The following is a 13174-nucleotide window of genomic DNA, read 5'->3' as shown; positions in this document are numbered from 1 at the left end:
AGTAAGAGCATTTCCACGCGCACAAAGCGAAGGGAACTCAAGGGATTGGGACTGAACAGCTGTGAAGCCTTAAGAAAACCACTAAACAGTGAGGCTAATGTGAAAAAGGTAAGCTAAAGAAAGAAAAAAGATCTCCCCCAAAAGGAGTTCCGAAGCTGGCAGGGAAAAGGATGGACAACAATGGTAAAATAATACCTACAAATCCTAGGGGGTATTGTGTATGAGTCGGAGGGAAATGGAGGAGCAAAGTTATGCTTCCTAGTGCCGTTACTAGTGCTCTTTGTAAAAATAGTAATTGGAATAAATCTTTATTAAATCCTTGGAAAATAACAAAGGGACACTATGTTAAAGAACCCCCCCCTGTGTACAGTCTGATAATTTAAGAATGGTAATACAATTACCTATTGTATCATATTGCTTGGGGGAGCAAAAAAACCCTCAAAATCTATGGGTGCAGGCAGGGAATACAGTAAACAGAATAATGCTGTGATAAATGTATCAATAGAGAGATATATAGTTATATGTATCTCAGACCAGCAGCCAGCCCTATTTGTTTCTGCTGCATAGCTTGTATCCAGTAATGCTGGACTAGTAGATGGGCTATAAATAGCTCGGGAAAGCCCTTGAAGAAAGCCCTCTAAGCTAGCCCCTAGTCTCCTAGTAACTCGTCGTTTTCTTTCAATTCACCCCTGCACTAAGGGACACTTCATTGCACAATGGGTACTTAGACCCATTCTCTATCTTGCACAGTGTTATTCCTAGGTAGTACTGGTGATGGATGATTAGGCAGTTGATTCTATCGCTTAGATTTAGCCTTAGCTTAGAACACCCTTGAAGGTGTTTCCAGGAGACTAGGGGCTAGCTTAGAGGACTTTCTTCAAGGGCTTTCCCAAGCTATTTATAGCCCATCTACTAGTCCAGCATTACTGGATACAAGCTATGCATTAGAGTGTGACCTTTTTTTTTTTTTGGTGGCGACTTTTTTTTTTTGTCCAGGCAGTGTATAAGGTGCTGTAATTTTACAACAGGGCTTAAAATTTGCTTGGAATCTAGGAGCCAGATAAAAACATTATAACAGTATAGTCACCAGAACCACTGCAACTTAATGTAGTTGTGCTCTTGTCTATGTCCTGTCCCTGCAGGCTTTTCCATGTAAACAGTGCCTTTTCAGAGAAAAGGCAGTTTTTACATTACTGCCTAGTAACACCCCTTGTAGCAGTCACTCAAAAGGATATTAGAGGTGCTTCCTAGTCCAGTGCTGCACAATGTGCAGCTGCTACATCTAGCGTATCCTCTCTCTGCATGGAGGTGCTGAATGACCCATAGAGATGCATTTAATCAAGGAATCTCTATGTGAAGATGATAATCAGCGAGATGCAGTGTGGCGCTTTCCCTCACATGCACAATAGCCTCCCAATGCATTCCTGTGGGAAAACATTGGATTGATTGAGATCATCCAGATTTATTATCTCTCCCATGTAGGCGGGGCCAGCCATGGCAAGACAGGCACGGCATGGGAAAAAAGGTAACTAAAAACACCTTTCCCATGCGATCAGAGGGGGACTTAAACAGGCATGCTTACTGACAGACATATACTCACTGACAGACACACACACTCAATGACAGAAAGACACCCGCGCTACCACACACAAACAAACTGAAAGAAACACACACACACACACACACACACAAACACTGACAGACACACACCAACTCACTGAGACACACACACTGACAGACACACACATACTGATACTGACACACTAACACACATTTTCTCATGCACTGACAAATTATTATAATTTGTATTTTATTTTAATTTAAGTCCACTCAACCTCCTTGCTTTTGGGAGAGCTGGAATGGATTATTTCCCTGGGTTCCAATGTGGCTGCTGTAATCTCCAAGCTCTTTTTGCTCTGATCCCTCTCCTGTTGTTAAGTGAGGCAGGGAGTGACGTCACAGCAGGGTGCACAAGGAAACAGAGCAATAAGAGCTTGAAGATTACAGCTCCATCGCCGCTGCCACTATTCTTCTTCAGCTAGCTGATAGTGGTTGGTTCAAAAAGCCATGCTTTAACCACATATCAACCCTGGCCTTCAGACTGCCAGTGTAATCTTATTAAATACTTTAACTATAACTTTTGTCAGGACATCCAATAGTCTTAACAGTAAAATGGACCATGGGTTGAGATCTAGTGGAATATGTGGAATGTGAAATATGTATGCATAATTAAATCTTTTACTTGCTTTACTTTAACTTTACCAATAGGGGACTGGTCTGTGACAGGACTACCACACATGAATGTAGGTTCTCCTACAAAGTCACCAACAGGATTCTTTTGGGAATGTACCAATGTGATAAAACTTTACAGGAATAGCACACCATCTTAGTATAACTTTGTACATTTGTTCTTGAAAGCAAACACATACAAAAACCTTAGAGCAGCATTCCATATGTCTTCCTATTCAACTCCCTCTCCAGGTCCCTAGGGCTTAGTGCAAGATCTAATCATGAAACAAATTGCACAAAGGATGAGCATGCTTGTTTTAATTCATGTTTCGGAGTACTGCCAAAAAAAGAGATGATGATGGAAAAAAGATGGTTGATTGCTTGGGGATAGACCTGCATGTTGATTTTATTCACATATCAAGTGAGAAGTGAGCAACAGAGGGAAACAACAGGAGGAACAGTAAAATAAAACCTACAATATAACCAATGTACAGCGCTACGGAATCTGATGGCGCTATATAAATTAATAAAATAATAATAATAATATAAATATAGATTTTTTTTCTGCTCCACTATTCTTTTCCTCTATTGATTTTTTCTAACTTGATCTGCGAAGCAAATGGTAAAATTTGCAGTGCAAAAAGTGGGTAAGAGCAGACATTAGGCTGTCAGAGTAGGACCTGCCAAAGATGGGGTACATTGACGTTGTGGCAGGCTTATGCAATGTATGATCATATAATGTAACTAAACCCCCATTATTTTTGCCTAGATTTGGTATTTAAAAAAAAAAAAAAACTAAACTTGAGTATTGTGTATATATATATTTGTGATCGGAACTTAATAGTAATAGTAATAGTAAGTTGGTGGTGTTTTGCCGAAACCAACGTATGGGTAGGCCTGTAATAAAAGAGGTAATGTGATAGTAAGGTAGTTGAGGGTGTGTTGGGTTTGATCAAACAGCGGAATCGGCATAGGTGAGTAGGAGACTTGCGTTTATATAGAGAAAACTCCTCCCACAAATTCAGGCCTATGGCCTTCTACATATATATATATATATTTATAACATTGATATTTATATATATATATATACACAAGATATTATTAAACATTGAAGAAATAAAATGACAGAAAACAAAATCTTAGTAGCCTGATAGCTATATGAAAAAAATAACTGGTAACTTTAACACAGCTGTCAGGATCTACATCAGAACTTATAAAGCCCAATGCCAATCATAATGCCCAGATCACTTCTGTTTCCTCAATATTGGAGAATGATGGGACAATATGAAATATTTATGCAATGCTTAGTAAACGTCTCTAAAGTAGCAGTGATGTATGAAAAGAGAGAGTGATGGTAAGCTTTTTATTGAAGACGTTTCGTGGTATACAAAAGTATCAACATACATAAACTGTAAATAACTGCAACAAAGTCAACATTACATAGTTATATCGCTGAAAAGAGACATGTGTCCATCAAGTTCAGCTTTCCTCACATCTGTTATTTTTGCTGTTGATCCAAAAGAAGGAAAAAAAAAAAAACAGTTTGAAGCTCTTCCAATTTTGCAGCAAACAAGGAAACAAATTCCTTCTTGACCCCAGAATGGCAGTCAGAGTTATCGGTGGATCAAAAATCTATTACTATCTATTACTTTACTATTATTGTGTGGCCACCTCATCCCCTCCAAAACCTTTACACACCCGTTCACAGGCAAGACCTACAAGATCAGACAACGTATTCATTGCAGAACTGAGTTTGTTATCTATAAATTGACTTGCCCTTGTGGGCTCAACTATATAGGTAAAACAGAAACCGCACTCTGTGAAAGAATATGAGGCCACAGGTCTAGTATCCGGCTTGCCTATCGTGATGGCAAATCGGACAAACCAGTGGCCAGACATTTTCTAGAACTTAAGCATCAACTAGCTTCACTCAGATGTGTTGCAATTGAACATGTTCCATTGGCTGCTAGAGGGGGTGATAGAGCTAGGCTCTTATTACAAAGAGAGACCTACTGGATTTGCCAGTTAGGAACCCCAGCACCTCGAGGCCTCAATGAGAAATGTTCATTTGCTTCTTTCCTATAAGGATCTGAGCCTTGACCTTCACTATCAATATTTACATGTCATGGGATTGTGTACCTCCACATCCGCCATTTTGCTATTTTTTCCATTCGCATATTATTATTATTGTTCATGACTTTATTATTCTTATTCTGATGTATTTTATTTTTCACTTCTCATTTTTATTTTTTATTATTTATTTATTATTTATTATTTATTATTTTTTATTTTTACTGTATCATTTCACTTTACTTTCATGTTTATGGTTATTTTTATTTTTATATTTATTTTTATTTATTTTTTATTTAATTTTCATTATTCATTTTTTTTTAATTTATTTTTCATTATATTTTCTATTTTTATTTTTATTCTTATTTTTATTTTTCATTATTTATTTTTTATTTTTCTATATAATTTTGACTTTTTTATTTTTTTATTTTTTTATTTTTTATTTTTACTTTATTTTTATTTGTATTTTTATATTTATGTTTATTTTTATTTTGACTTTTATTTTTATTTTTTTAACTTTATTTTGTGTTTTTCTGTCTTTTTCTTATGTTCCAGTACTGCTGACTATTTTTTTAATTCCATATTAACCTTATTTAATGTTATATGTAACAAGTATGTATCTAAGGGACTTACCTCAGGTGCGCAATTACCGAGCACTATATATGCATCTTATTCACATATTTAGATTTAGTATCATCACTCAGGAGTAAGATTATTTTCACACACATATTATACACATTTCTGCAGCCTTTGGGCCTCCCCTCACTCATCACTCCAACATACTTGACACATCACTTTGATATTTTACACAAGTTCTATGTTTGCTGTTCTAAGGATTTATATGCACACTTTACTGTTTATTAACATTGTCCATTTTTTCACTACTATTCATACACAATTTTTACATATGTATATACATTTATATGCTGATAGGTATCTTGGAGGTTTTTCATTTAGATTCTATGCGTTTTGGCACGCTCGCCGGAAACGCGTCCTGGTCGCCTTGACAACATTAAGTGTCATAAAGAAATTTGGTCCTCGCCGGCGCTGGTACTTTGGGAGCAACCACCTGAGACCGCTCATTGGTGTTGCCCCAGTAATGCACACAGCCTGGTTAATCGACACGTCCTAGGGGGTCACATGACCGTAAACCCGGAAGTAAGGTTGTCTGTGAAGGCGGTCTCGGCGGTTCCGGCGGCGAGCGCAAATGCAGTGCACCTGGTGGTAAGTACCCATTAGTAGTAATTGTTTGTCCTATATAAGAGTGTTTTCAGTGTTTTGATATTTTGTGTCCTGATGAAAGCTCCTGTGAGGAGCTGAAACGTCGATTTTTGTCTTCGAAATAAATGAAGATTTGAAGTACTATCAATCCTTGAGTGCCGGTAATTTTGTATCTTATACTATTTAGCCACCAGAGCACCAGGTAATTTTTTCTATTATTTAAGTTGGAGTGCAGGGGTTCTCTGGATTTGTATATTACAGAGTGTCTGGCAAACACTCTCCCCATGCACCCACAATATATATTGCATAATATTGCATACATTCCCTACCATTTGAAGGGAAATCACTTCGGATTGGGACTAACATCTTTGTATTTGCACAACTCAATTGTGGAAGGCTGCAAATACTTAATTTTTATGGTTATTATTTTTTCTTAAAGTCGCAGTACTGTTTTAATAGATCATTAAAATCTTGCTTTTTATATTTCAATTTTTTTCATTATTATTTTTTGTGGATCTGGAGAGAGATTTTTTCTGACTATAGAATTTCTTACCCATTGTGGAGGGATAATATCAGAGCAATATGGAGGACTTTTTGTCACAATCAGGGGCGGGTGCGACACAAGCACACACATTGCAATTCAGCGATGCCCAGGCAGAGGAGATTTTGTGGAACACCACTAGTTCAGAATTTCCTATGATCATTACATTGAAGGATGTCTATCATAAACTTCTAAAACTAAAGAAAAAGGAAGTGGATCTCGACCTACATGGGACCTTCTTGTCCGATTATCATCGTGCTAAACATATCCCACGAGGGTTCAGGGTGAGAAATATCCCGACCATAGGGAGAAAGAAAGCTAGGGTGTGTAAAAACTGGACTGCAGTGCTTAATAAATGTTCTTTAGACCTCATGTTGGTAACCATTCAAGATGTGAAGGAAGATCTTATTGACATCAGACAGAAGATTCAAACACTTGAAACAGAATATGCCCTCCAACTAAACACACAGGAAGGCATGGAAACAATGTTGAAATTGAGTGAGGAAATCCTCAAATACAAAAACCAACTTATCAAGTTTAAAAGACAGAAGATGGAAATGGTTCAACTAGACTATCAGGAGGGTACAGTGTATAGATGGCTATTGGGTGACCAAAAAGGGAAACGTAAGAAAATCCATAAACCAAACATCACTACTATCGATGTAACATCGGGGGAATCCGCTTCAGAAGGCGAAGGAACTCTCTCGACTGGACAGACCCGCTTTTTTAGACAAAGATGGGGAGAACAACAAGACCACACAATCCACGACGGTCACCAGAAGCAGAGTAAAAGACGGAACAGGCCACATACTAGGCGAGGCCAAAAAGGACGACCCTATGGGTCCCAAGGGGAAACCGCCGATCCGCAAATAATCCCAGTGTTTAATTTATCACAACGGGAACTAACAACTGCAGAGACCCTTGTCCTGAGTAAAGGTCTCTCATTTATTCCAACTTCCACTCCCAATCAATTTAAATGGGAGGTGGACTTGTTTAAGTTTGGCCGTTCCTTGAGACTTAGAGTTTTTCAAAAACTCTCCTTCGCCTCCTCCAAATTCCTCTATGAGGTCTAGTACATATCAATTTAAGCTACCCAGCACATTTGACCCTCCAATGAGTCATGTTACCATTAAATCCTTTCTATCGACGACCAAGTGGGAATCTGAATCTCTACTACGCCGACATCATTCTCTACATTCTAACTTATCGAAATTTGAACACTCCCTAATCAAGAATCTAGCCACTGACCCTTCCATTGTGATTAGACCGGCGGATAAAGGGGGAGGGATTGTGGTCCTAGATTATGAGAATTATGCGGCAGAAATTAGGCAACAACTGAGCGACACTTCGACATACCAATTGTTGGGAGAAGACCCTACCAGTTCTATAGCCCATAAAATTGAGGAAGTACTTATGTATGGTTTAACGGCAGGACACATAACATTAGAATTATTTCAATTCTTACAAACCAAGCATCCTCGTGTCCCTGTTCTATACACACTTCCGAAGATACACAAGAACTTGGAACACCCGCCTGGGCGTCCCATTGTGTCTGCCATCCAGGGAATACTAGAACCAATAGCTAAATACCTGGACTTTCTTTTCAAGGACCCAGTTTCGTCCCTAACTACATGTATCAAAGATACCCCTGATCTGTTACAACGTCTTCAACAGGTTGGCACTTTTCATGGTATACTTATGACTTTAGATGTAGGAAGCTTGTACACAATTATCCCTCATGAAGCAGGCATACAAGCCATGCGAAACCTTCTTTCTCAATCACCACAATATCACGGACCCCCGATAGAATTTGTTTTGGATTTGTTGGACATCACATTGCAAAACAATTATTTTCGTTTTGAAAATAGTTGGTACCTACAGATAGCGGGCACTTCAATGGGGGCTGCAATGGCCCCCATGTATGCCAACGCTTTCATGTATGAGTTTGAGACCACTCACATACTACAGCGCTTTCCACATCAGATCGGCTGTTATTTCAGATTCATCGATGATATTTTAATATTGTGGAACGGTACTAAAGAAGAAGCGGTAAAATTTGTACAAGCCCTGAATGAGCTATCGACACCAGTCAAACTAACCTCTACTATAGATGAATACAGTGTTCAATTTCTTGATATCGAATTGATGATCATCAACAGGCAGTTGGAATACACACTTTTCACAAAGCCTACGGATCGGAACACGCTCTTACACTACGAGAGCTTCCATCCAAAACACCTTAAACAATCTCTCCCCTATTCACAATTCTTGCGAGTTCTACGCAACAATTCTCTTGAACATCTACGGGAGCAACAAACAAAGTTGATGTATGAGAAGTTTCAGCTGAGAGGATACCCACGGTTGATCCTTAATAAAGCTCTGGATCGAGCCAAGTCGAGTTTCTTGAACCCTTCTTCTACAAGTCAGAAGACAACAGACAAAAGATGTATTTTCCCTATGCAATTCAACACCGCCAGTGGTGACTTAGCTGCAACAATCCGCAGCAACTGGCACACATTGGAAGTGGACCCTTCCCTTCCAGAAATATTTCGTCAGAAACCCATGATGTGTTATCGTCGGAATAAAAATCTGAGGGACTTACTGGTAAAGACGGACCCACAACATTGTTACAAACCAGTCAAGAAGGAAAACATCAATGTGGGGTGTGTAAGGTGTTTGGGATGCGTGACGTGTGGCCACCTCATCCCCTCCAAAACCTTTACACACCCGTTCACAGGCAAGACCTACAAGATCAGACAACGTATTCATTGCAGAACTGAGTTTGTTATCTATAAATTGACTTGCCCTTGTGGGCTCAACTATATAGGTAAAACAGAAACCGCACTCTGTGAAAGAATAAGAGGCCACAGGTCTAGTATCCGGCTTGCCTACCGTGATGGCAAATCGGACAAACCAGTGGCCAGACATTTTCTAGAACTTAAGCATCAACTAGCTTCACTCAGATGCGTTGCAATTGAACATGTTCCATTGGCTGCTAGAGGGGGTGATAGAGCTAGGCTCTTATTACAAAGAGAGACCTACTGGATTTGCCAGTTAGGAACCCTAGCACCTCGAGGCCTCAATGAGAAATGTTCATTTGCTTCTTTCCTATAAGGATCTGAGCCTTGACCTTCACTATCAATATTTACATGTCATGGGATTGTGTACCTCCACATCCGCCATTTTGCTATTTTTTCCATTCGCATATTATTATTATTGTTCATGACTTTATTATTCTTATTCTGATGTATTTTATTTTTCACTTCTCATTTTTATTTTTTATTATTTATTTATTATTTATTATTTTTTATTTTTTATTTTTACTGTATCATTTCACTTTACTTTCATGTTTATGGTTATTTTTATTTTTATATTTATTTTTATTTATTTTTTATTTAATTTTCATTATTCATTTTTTTATTTTTTATTTATTTTTCATTATATTTTCTATTTTTATTTTTATTCTTATTTTTATTTTTCATTATTTATTTTTTATATAATTTTGACTTTTTTTATTTTTTATTTTTACTTTATTTTTATTTGTATTTTTATATTTATGTTTATTTTTATTTTGACTTTTATTTTTATTTTTTTAACTTTATTTTGTGTTTTTCTGTCTTTTTCTTATGTTCCAGTACTGCTGACTATTTTTTTAATTCCATATTAACCTTATTTAATGTTATATGTAACAAGTATGTATCTAAGGGACTTACCCCAGGTGCGCAATTACCGAGCACTATATATGCATCTTATTCACATATTTAGATTTAGTATCATCACTCAGGAGTAAGATTATTTTCACACACATATTATACACATTTCTGCAGCCTTTGGGCCTCCCCTCACTCATCACTCCAACATACTTGACACATCACTTTGATATTTTACACAAGTTCTATGTTTGCTGTTCTAAGGATTTATATGCACACTTTACTGTTTATTAACATTGTCCATTTTTTCACTACTATTCATACACAATTTTTACATATGTATATACATTTATATGCTGATAGGTATCTTGGAGGTTTTTCATTTAGATTCTATGCGTTTTGGCACGCTCGCCGGAAGCGCGTCATGGTCGCCATGACAACATTAAGTGTCATAAAGAAATGTGGTCCTCGCTGGCGCTGGTACTTTGGGAGCAACCACCTGAGACCGCTCATTGGTGTTGCCCCAGTAACGCACACAGCCTGGTTAATCGACACGTCCTAGGGTGTCACATGACCGTAAACCCGGAAGTAAGGTTGTCTGTAAAGGCGGTCTTGGCGGTTCCGGCGGCGAGCGCAAATGCAGTGCACCTGGTGGTAAGTACCCATTAGTAGTAATTGTTTGTCCTATATAAGAGTGTTTTCAGTGTTTTGATATTTTGTGTCCTGATGAAAGCTCCTGTGAGGAGCTGAAACGTCGATTTTTGTCTTCGAAATAAATGAAGATTTGAAGTACTATCAATCCTTGAGTGCCGGTAATTTTGTATCTTATATATATATATATATATATATATATATATATATTTGTATAATGATATCATATCCCGAGGTGCCATTTTTAAAGAGGTTTAAATTTGTTAACCTTTCTTCATAGCTAAAATGTACTTTTATTAATGTTGGAGCCCGCCTCTGCACCTTTTCTAGTGCCGTAATATCCTTCTTTAGAACAGATGCCCAAATTTGCACAGCATATTCAAGATGTAGTCTTACCAGTGATTTATAAAGAGGCAAAATTATATTCTCATCCTGAGAATTAATGCCCTTTTCTTTTACATGACAATAAATTACTGGACTTAACCACTGCTGATTGACATTGCACATTGTTGCCTATTTTGTGGTCTATAATAATTAACAAATCCTTCTCGTTACAGATTATATTCTCTATAAGTACAATGGAGGTTCAGTACAACTACTAGCTCATAGTTCTATATCAAAGGGTAGCATGTTTTGTATTGACCCACTATAGTACCAAGAGGTATTCCTCTATTCCCTGACACAATGTTACATCCTTTTCTAATTGTATTCATATGGAAAATAAAACATAAATATAAAAAAGTAAACAGAAATAAAGTTTACTGTATATGTTGGAGGCTTAGGAGTCACTGCCAGGATTTGTTTGAGCAAGGCGAGGGGTATGCTTCTCCCATATATTTATCCCAAGGTTCCTACATAGTTAAATAGTCTGACATCATCACGTTACGGTATGTCAGATGTAACTGCCCCTGCCCCCTGGAAATATCTGGAGCCAAAATTGTATCCTATAGCTCTGTGGAAGCTGGCTATCGGGCTGGGATACAGACGCCTCTCAAGTTTGGGGATTTTTCTATTAATAAGCATCTTGTGTTTTTTATTAATGTATAATGCTTTTTAATTTTGTGAAAATAAAGATTTTGGAAGGTCACTTGACTGCCTGATCTTCTGCATTATTTGGTCCATCTTCCAGTTGGATGATGTATAGTGGCGGAGAGGAGCACCTGTAACCTGAGCAGACTCACTGCTCTGCACTTGTGAGTGGTATTTCACCTATATTACCATTATAATTTTGACAATATTACACTATGTTTAGTTTTTTTGTTTTTCTCTATATGGCATATGGATGTTTTGAAGTTGTATTACATATTTTTGTTTTAGCACTTGCTTGAGATTTTTCATTTATTTATTTCACATTATTGTTTTACACTTTATTGATTGTATTTTGCATTTTATACATAATTGGTGTGCACTTTATTGATTGCATTGAACACTTTGTGTGTAATTGTTGTGCTCTTTATAACATTGAAGCATTTTCCACTTTGAGCGTAATTGTTGTACACTTTATAGTAGATTGTACTGTGCACTTTACATTAGTATTTGTTTACAACACTAGTAATACTAAGGTATACACTTAAAGTTATAGCTGTCTTAAAGACACAGCACACTTTTTTGTATATATTGATTCTCGTAGTGTTTTTTGGGTTATTGCACTAGGAAATTTTCTTTTTTTTTATCAATACCTTTAGCGCCAATACTTTACTTGTTTTTTGTATATAAACAAAAACAATAACGCAAATTGTGCAGCCAGCTAGTGCTGACTCAGTGATAAATACAATTTGTAGAAAATATATCTGTGACATCATTTATTAAAACATCAACAAAAATTTTTTTTGTGTAATTTGACTCATTTTATGAAGAAAATCAGGAACAAAATATATCAATATTTTGTTGCATTTTCATAAAAAAACAACTCAGGAGCAATCCACTTAGTGAGTGCAATCTACATGAAATGCATGTTATTTAAAGAATGTTAGTTCTCATCCAGGATGGTAATATTTTAAATGTTGTAAAAAATATATTTTGAACTAAAGTGGCATGTCATGGAGTTCTAGTGCACATTTTGAATTGATGGCTAGCGTTTAGCTTTGAAGTGGTCATGGTGTTTGAGGTCTGTATGTGTAGCATTTCAGATTCGAACACTGTACACAAAGAGATAAAGTAGTTTGATACTGGAGCTAAAAATCCACCTCCATCAGTGTCATTAGCCTTCCCAGAACGATACAATTATAATTCAGATATAGCAAATGGCCAGTTCAGACAAGGCACAGCCAGGGCAAACAATGCAAATGCTTCCTTTTGCCTCTTCTCTGTACGCTTTCTCTATGTTTACTATTAGGTGCAAAGGACAGAGCTTATAACTATGATTGACAGGAAGCTCAGAGTTCCAGAATAAAAGATTTAATTTTATTACATCTCACAAATACCTATTTGTTAAACAGAGAGATAAGTATAAATATAAAGATTTCAGTAAGTAACAGTTTCCCTTTAATATTGACTGTCACTTTCTTGCTTCATTACTGCTAAGATCCAGCTAACCAGTGAAAAGGACGTATCTTTAAACAGGCTAAAGGAAGGTTGTTATAAATGTTATTAGCCCATTCCATGAAATTACTACAAGGAACGTACTGATTTAAAAAAATCAACATATTTACCACAGCATTAAATATATATATTTTTTTTTCATTGCTACCTGCTGCATGTATTGTTTCTACAGGGAAAGCCACACCTAATCAGAATGGGCTACACTTCCTTCACAGGCAGAAAGGATTTCCGTAACGATTATATTCAGTAAGAGATACTGTAACTATCTGTG

General features: G+C 36.9%; 1 protein-coding gene across 1 annotated transcript in view; it reads right to left on the bottom strand.

Annotated features, from left to right (window-relative positions):
- PITPNM3 (PITPNM family member 3) overlaps window positions 1-13174 on the bottom strand; it is a 555560-nt gene that overhangs the window by 235437 nt on the left and 306949 nt on the right. The gene's annotated exons all lie outside the window — the stretch shown is intronic.

The sequence above is a fragment of the Pelobates fuscus genome, chromosome 1, assembly GCF_036172605.1.
Source record: "Pelobates fuscus isolate aPelFus1 chromosome 1, aPelFus1.pri, whole genome shotgun sequence".
Taxonomy (NCBI): Eukaryota; Metazoa; Chordata; class Amphibia; order Anura; family Pelobatidae; genus Pelobates; species Pelobates fuscus.
This window is presented reverse-complemented; position numbering and strand designations above follow the sequence as displayed.